The sequence below is a fragment of the Eretmochelys imbricata genome, chromosome 23 (assembly GCF_965152235.1).
Source record: "Eretmochelys imbricata isolate rEreImb1 chromosome 23, rEreImb1.hap1, whole genome shotgun sequence".
Lineage (NCBI taxonomy): Eukaryota > Metazoa > Chordata > Testudines > Cheloniidae > Eretmochelys > Eretmochelys imbricata.
In genome coordinates this window covers 3,908,456-3,917,262 of record NC_135594.1, presented here as the reverse complement: position 1 = coordinate 3,917,262, position 8,807 = coordinate 3,908,456, and positions in this window count along the sequence as shown.

Genomic DNA, 8,807 nt, shown 5'->3' with positions numbered 1-8,807 from the left:
TAGATCCTCCATGCAGCTGTTCCTATTCCACAATAGCGGTTCCGGTCAATTTCCCCCTGCAGACAAGCCAGCTCCCCCGGCCTTCTGTTTAAATCTCCTCTGAGCAATCCTGGGCCCATTATACAGATATAGCTAACTGAGACTGCGCCCTGTACGGAGGAATCTGCCCGACACTTTGCACTTCTCGGTCCCCTGATATTTCAGAGGCTCAGGGCCTTTTACAGGGCACAATTAAATGAGCCTGTTAAAACACCACCCAGCCAATGGCAGGGCAGGATCATGATCCCTGTTTTACAGATGGGGAAACTGAGGCACGGAGCAGGGACGTGATGCATCCAAGGTTGAAAGGAGAGCTCACATCAAACCTGGGAAAGCGGGTGTACTAAAACTGGAGAGCAGAGGGGCTGGGAGCCAGGAATCCTGGGGTCTATTCTCAGCTCTGGGAGGAGGGATACAGGGGCAGAGGAATGCAATGAGGGATTCATGGAGGGTGAGGTGCCATGCTGTTGGGATGCCATGGGGGTGGGCCGCAAGGCGGGTACAGCCCCTGGCAGCAATGTGGTACCTTGCCCCCGGCTGCCAATGTGTCTTGGCTGCGTCCACTCTCTTCCCACGCCTGGGCCTCTCTCTCTACTGAGCGAGGAGCCTGGGGCAGGAGATAGCAATACCTGCCTGTTAGGAACGGCTCCGAGACTCCAGCTGCCCATGGGGGGCCCAAGAGGCTACCCAGGCCCTTCACCTATGGCATGGGGGTGGGAGAGCTCCATCCCATCTCGTATCCCCCCCTGCACTGCTCACCAGCAACTTGGTGACGTTCTGCAGGACCCTGATGGCCTCCTTTCCACAGACCCGTCTCCCGCGCACCGAGCCGCTCGTCAGCAAAGAGACCAAGAGGAGCACGTGGAGTCCCGTCATGCCGAGAGGCAGCCTGGCCTGCTAAGGGCCATGTTCACGTCCACCGCTCCAGAGCCTTCGAGTCCGAGATGCAGCTGCAGCTGGAGAGCCCTCGAGAGCCGGGCGAGGTCCTGGGGTCCTCTGCAAAGCTAGCGATGGGGGCATGGCCTGGCTGTCTCAGGCACCGTGTGGACCCCGCCCCCCCGGTGTGCTTCCATCAGCACTAGGGACCTTATGGCTGTCAGGGCCCAGGGTGAAACGACAAGGAGACAGACCCTGCTGGAGGGGGTGGGGCGGGGGGTCAGCAGTGGAATTTCCGTCAACAAGAGTCGCTGTGGGACAATGTCACAACTCTGCCAGAGACCCCTCTATCCATCCCCATCCCCCACCACCCCTTCATCCATCCCCTCCCCTTCATCCATCCCTCGCCACCCCTTCATCCATCCCCATTCCTCGCCACCCCTGCATCCATCCCCATCCCTTCATCCATCCATCCCCATCCCTCGCCACCCCTTCATCCATCCCCATCCCTCCCACCCCTGCATCCATCCCCATCCCTTCATCCATTCATCTCCATCCCTCGCCACCCCTTCATTCATCCCCATCTCTCCCCACCCCTGCATCCATCCCCATCCCTCACCATCCCTTCATCCATCCCCATCCCTTCATCCATCCATCCCCATCCCTCGCCACCCCTTCATTTATCCCCATCCATCCCCACCCCTCCCTACCTCTCTATCCACCCCCATCCCTCGCCAACCATTAATTCATCTCCATCCATCCATCCCCACCCCTGCATCCATCCCCATCCCTCTATCCATCCCCATCTCTTCATTCATCCATCCCCATCTCTTGCCACCCCTGCATCCCTCCCCATCCCTCCCAACCCCTTCATCCATCCATCCCCATCCCCACTTATTTCTATCAGTATATACCTCTCTCTCTCTCCATCCATTCATCCATTGGTCTCTCTTTATCCTTATACACCCCCCCCCATCTATCCATTTCTATCCCCATACACATCTATCTATCTGTCTGTCTATCCCTATACACCTCCTCTATCTAATCTATCTATCTATCCTCATACACACTCCTCTATCTATCTACCCCCCTACACATCTATCTACAGATTTATCCCCATACACACCATCTGTCTCCATGCACCACTTCTGTCTAACCTATATATCCACCCATCCCTCCTCAACTCTCCCCATACACACCCACCCACCCATCCATCTCTCTCTGTCTCTCTCTCTATATATATGGCATCCATCCATTCACATACATACCTCTCTCTCCATCCATCCATCCCCACCTCTATGCATTTATCTCTGTACCCTCCTCTCCATCCATCCATCCCCACCTCTACGCATCTATCTCTGTACCCTCCTCTCTCTCCATCCATCCATCCAAACCTGACCTATGAGGAAAGGTTATAAAAAAATCGGCATGTTTAGTCTTGAGACAAGGAGGCTGAGCAGGGACCTGATAAGTGTCATCAGACACGCTAAGGGCTGTTATAACGAGGACGGGAGTCAGCTGTTCTCCATGTCCACTGGAGGTTGGACAAGGAGCAATGGGCTTAATCCGCAGCGAGGGAGATTGAGGTGAGATATTAGGAGAAACTTTCTAACTCTCCGGGGAGTGAAGCTCTGGAACAGGCTCCCAAGGGGGACTGTGGGGACCCTGTCATTGGAGGTGTTAAAGAGCAGGTTGGACAAACACTTGTCAAGGGTGGTCTAGGTTTCTTCCGTCCTGCCGCAGCACAGGGGGCTGGGCTTGCTGACCTCTCGAGGTCCCACCCACCCCGACACCTCCCAGATTCTCTGATTTCTGTCAACCAGCAATCACGCCCCCTGTCCGCGCAGCTGCCCGGGCCTCATGGCAAAGCCAGGCCTGTTGAATGCAAGAGCGACACCTTAACCACTAGACCAGCCTGCCTCAGGATTGGAGCTGAGCTCGCCGACTCCTTCCCCCAGAGCCCTGCGCCAGCGACATCCCCTGCCGGCTGCCAGGCTCCGAGGGACCCGAGCCAGCGCCCCGGTGCGGAAAGGCGCCCGAGGGCGTTGCCAGCGTCTTCAGCCTCCGTCAATGCACCGTCTTAATTCGAGAAGGGGTCAGCCAGGGGGCAGATGGGCTCTCGGGCCTTCAGTCTGAGACCAGAGCCAGGCTGGGGCCCGCGGGGGAGCAGGGTCTGGCAGGGCAGCCTGGAGCCGGCATAACTCTCTGCCGTGGCTCACTGGGAGTCTGCGGCGCTGGCTGACGACATGTAAACATGAGCAGGGGAGGAGCGGGGGAGGAGGGGGCGACTGGCCAGAGCAGCCATTAGTGGGGACTGCAGAGGCTGGAGGATCCTAACATGATTACGTCCAGACACTGGCTAATTATAAAGCTGCTGGCATCTCTGTCCCCACTCCCCCTCCCTCCATCTCCATACACGCCACTGTATCTATCCATCCGTCCGCTCCATCCACCCCTCCCCATACACACCACTCCGTCCCTCCATGCCCGTACACAGCACTCCATCCATCCATCCCCATACACACCGCTCCATCCCTCCATCCCCGTACACAGCACTCCATCCATCCATCCCCATACACACCGCTCCATCCCTCCATCCCCGTACACACTGCTCCGTCCCTCCATCCCCGTACACACCGCTCCATCCACCCCTCCCCATACACACCGCTCCGTCCCTCCATCCCCGTACACAGCACTCCATCCATCCATCCCCATACACACCGCTCCATCCCTCCATCCCCGTACACAGCGCTCCATCCATCCATCCCCATACACAGCGCTCCATCCATCCATCCCCATACACACCGCTCCGTCCCTCCATCCCCATACACACCGCTCCGTCCCTCCATCCCCGTACACAGCGCTCCATCCATCCATCCCCATACACACCGCTCCGTCCCTCCATCCCCGTACACACTGCTCCGTCCCTCCATCCCCGTACACACCGCTCCATCCCTCCATGCCCGTACACACTGCTCTGTCCCTCCATCCCCGTACACACTGCTCCGTCCCTCCATCCCCGTACACAGCGCTCCATCCCTCCATCCCCATTCACACCGCTCCGTCCCTCCATCCCCATACACACCGCTCCATCCATCCCTCCCCATACACACCGCTCCGTCCCTCCATCCCCATACACAGCGCTCCATCCATCCATCCCCATACACACCGCTCCATCCATCCATCCCCATACACACCGCTCCATCCATCCATCCCCATACACACCGCTCCGTCCCTCCATGCCCGTACACAGCGCTCCATCCATCCATCCCCATACACACCGCTCCATCCCTCCATCCCCGTACACAGCGCTCCATCCATCCATCCCCATACACACCGCTCCATCCCTCCATGCCCGTACACAGCGCTCCATCCATCCATCCCCATACACACCGCTCCATCCATCCATCCTCATACACACCGCTCCGTCCCTCCATCCCTGTACACAGCGCTCCATCCATCCATCCCCATACACACCGCTCCATCCCTCCATGCCCGTACACAGCGCTCCATCCATCCATCCCCGTACACACCGCTCCATCCCTCCATGCCCGTACACACCGCTCCATCCCTCCATCCCCGTACACACCGCTCCGTCCCTCCATCCCCATACACAGCGCTCCATCCCTCCATGCCCATACACACCGCTCCATCCCTCCATCCCCGTACACACCGCTCCATCCATCCATCCCAATACACACCGCTCCGTCCCTCCATCCCCGTACACACCGCTCCATCCATCCATCCCAATACACACCGCTCCGTCCCTCCATCCCCGTACACAGCGCTCCATCCCTCCATCCCCGTACACAGCGCTCCATCCATCCATGCCCATACACACCGCTCCATCCACCCCTCCCCATACACAGCGCTCCATCCCTCCATCCCCGTACACAGCGCTCCATCCATCCCTCCCCATACACACCGCTCCATCCATCCCTCCCCATACACACCGCTCCATCCCTCCATCCCCATACACACCGCTCCATCCCTCCATCCCCATACACACCGCTCCATCCATCCATCCCCATACACACCGCTCCATCCATCCCTCCCCATACACACCGCTCCATCCCTCCATCCCCATACACACCGCTCCATCCCTCCATCCCCGTACACACCGCTCCATCCATCCATCCTCATACACACCGCTCCGTCCCTCCATCCCCATACACAGCGCTCCATCCCTCCATGCCCATACACACCGCTCCATCCCTCCATCCCCGTACACAGCGCTCCATCCATCCATCCCCATACACAGCGCTCCATCCATCCATCCCCATACACACCGCTCCATCCCTCCATCCCCATACACACCGCTCCATCCCTCCATCCCCATACACAGCGCTCCGTCCCTCCATCCCCATACACACCGCTCCGTCCCTCCATCCCCGTACACACCGCTCCGTCCCTCCATCCCCGTACACAGCGCTCCGTCCCTCCATCCCCATACACACCGCTCCGTCCCTCCATGCCCGTACACAGCGCTCCATCCCTCCATCCCCATACACACCACTCCGTCCCTCCATCCCCGTACACAGCGCTCCATCCCTCCATGCCCGTACACAGCGCTCCATCCCTCCATCCCCGTACACAGCGCTCCATCCATCCATCCCCATACACACCGCTCCGTCCCTCCATGCCCGTACACAGCGCTCCATCCATCCATCCCCGTACACACCGCTCCGTCCCTCCATCCCCGTACACAGCGCTCCATCCCTCCATCCCCATACACACCGCTCCATCCCTCCATCCGCATACACAGCGCTCCATCCCTCCATCCGCATACACAGCGCTCCATCCACCCCTCCCCATACACACCGCTCCATCCACCCCTCCCCATACACACCGCTCCATCCACCCCTCCCCATACACAGCGCTCCATCCACCCCTCCCCATACACACCGCTCCATCCCTCCATCCCCGTACACAGCGCTCCATCCATCCATCCGCATACACACCGCTCCATCCCTCCATCCGCATACACAGCGCTCCATCCCTCCATCCCCATACACACCACTCCATCCATCCATCCCCGTACACAGCGCTCCATCCCTCCATCCCCGTACACAGCGCTCCATCCATCCATCCCCATACACACCGCTCCGTCCCTCCATCCCCGTACACAGCGCTCCATCCATCCATCCCCATACACACCGCTCCATCCCTCCATCCGCATACACAGCGCTCCATCCACCCCTCCCCATACACACCGCTCCATCCACCCCTCCCCATACACACCGCTCCATCCACCCCTCCCCATACACAGCGCTCCATCCATCCATCCCCATACACACCGCTCCGTCCCTCCATCCCCGTACACACCGCTCCGTCCCTCCATCCCCGTACACAGCGCTCCGTCCCTCCATCCCCATACACACCGCTCCATCCCTCCATCCCCATACACACTGCTCCGTCCCTCCATCCCCATACACACCGCTCCATCCCTCCATCCCCATACACACCGCTCCATCCCTCCATCCCCGTACACAGCGCTCCATCCATCCATCCCCATACACAGCGCTCCATCCCTCCATGCCCGTACACAGCGCTCCATCCACCCCTCCCCATACACACCGCTCCATCCCTCCATCCCCGTACACAGCGCTCCATCCATCCATCCCCATACACACCGCTCCATCCACCCCTCCCCATACACACCGCTCCGTCCCTCCATGCCCGTACACAGCGCTCCATCCACCCCTCCCCATACACACCGCTCCGTCCCTCCATCCCCATACACAGCGCTCCATCCATCCATCCCCATACACAGCGCTCCATCCACCCCTCCCCATACACACCGCTCCGTCCCTCCATCCCCGTACACAGCGCTCCATCCATCCATCCCCATACACAGCGCTCCATCCCTCCATCCCCATACACACCGCTCCATCCACCCCTCCCCATACACACCGCTCCATCCCTCCATCCCCGTACACAGCGCTCCATCCATCCATCCCCGTACACAGCGCTCCATCCATCCATCCCCATACACACCGCTCCATCCCTCCATCCCCATACACACCGCTCCATCCACCCCTCCCCATACACACCGCTCCATCCCTCCATCCCCGTACACAGCGCTCCATCCATCCATCCCCGTACACAGCGCTCCATCCATCCATCCCCATACACACCGCTCCATCCATCCATCCCCGTACACAGCGCTCCATCCACCCCTCCCCATACACACCGCTCCATCCACCCCTCCCCATACACACCGCTCCGTCCCTCCATCCCCATACACACCGCTCCATCCCTCCATCCCCATACACACCGCTCCGTCCCTCCATCCCCATACACAGCGCTCCATCCATCCATCCGCATACACACCGCTCCATCCCTCCATCCCCATACACACCGCTCCATCCATCCACCCCCATACACACCGCTCCGTCCCTCCATCCCCGTACACAGCGCTCCATCCATCCATCCCCATACACAGCGCTCCATCCATCCATCCCCATACACAGCGCTCCATCCATCCACCCCCATACACACCGCTCCGTCCCTCCATCCCCGTACACAGCGCTCCATCCCTCCATGCCCATACACAGCGCTCCATCCCTCCATCCCCGTACACAGCGCTCCATCCCTCCATCCCCGTACACAGCGCTCCATCCATCCATCCCCATACACACCGCTCCATCCCTCCATCCCCATACACAGCGCTCCATCCATCCACCCCCATACACACCGCTCCGTCCCTCCATCCCCATACACACTGCTCCGTCCCTCCATCCCCGTACACACCGCTCCGTCCCTCCATCCGCATACACACCGCTCCGTCCCTCCATCCCCGTACACAGCGCTCCATCCCTCCATCCCTGTACACAGCGCTCCATCCATCCATCCGCATACACACCGCTCCGTCCCTCCATCCCCGTACACAGCGCTCCATCCCTCCATCCCTGTACACAGCGCTCCATCCATCCATCCGCATACACACCGCTCCGTCCCTCCATCCCCGTACACAGCGCTCCATCCCTCCATCCCCGTACACAGCGCTCCATCCATCCATCCGCATACACACCGCTCCGTCCCTCCATCCCCGTACACAGCGCTCCATCCCTCCATCCCCGTACACAGCGCTCCATCCATCCATCCCCATACACACCGCTCCATCCATCCATCCCCATACACACCGCTCCATCCCTCCATCCCCGTACACAGCGCTCCATCCCTCCATCCCCGTACACAGCGCTCCATCCATCCATCCCCATACACACCGCTCCGTCCCTCCATGCCCGTACACACCGCTCCATCCCTCCATCCCCGTACACAGCGCTCCATCCATCCATCCCCATACACACCGCTCCGTCCCTCCATCCCCGTACACAGCGCTCCATCCCTCCATCCCCATACACACCGCTCCATCCCTCCATGCCCGTACACAGCGCTCCATCCATCCATCCCCATACACACCGCTCCGTCCCTCCATCCCCGTACACAGCGCTCCATCCCTCCATCCCCGTACACAGCGCTCCATCCATCCATCCCCATACACAGCGCTCCATCCCTCCATGCCCGTACACACCGCTCCGTCCCTCCATCCCCGTACACACTGCTCCATCCACCCCTCCCCATACACACCGCTCCGTCCCTCCATCCCCGTACACAGCGCTCCATCCCTCCATCCCCGTACACAGCGCTCCGTCCCTCCATCCCCGTACACACCGCTCCGTCCCTCCATCCCCGTACACAGCGCTCCATCCACCCCTCCCCATACACACCGCTCCATCCCTCCATCCCCGTACACACCGCTCCATCCCTCCATCCCCGTACACAGCGCTCCATCCATCCATCCGCATACACACCACTCCATCCCTCCATGCCCGTACACAGCGCTCCATCCCTCCATCCCCGTACACAGCGCTCCATCCCTCCATCCC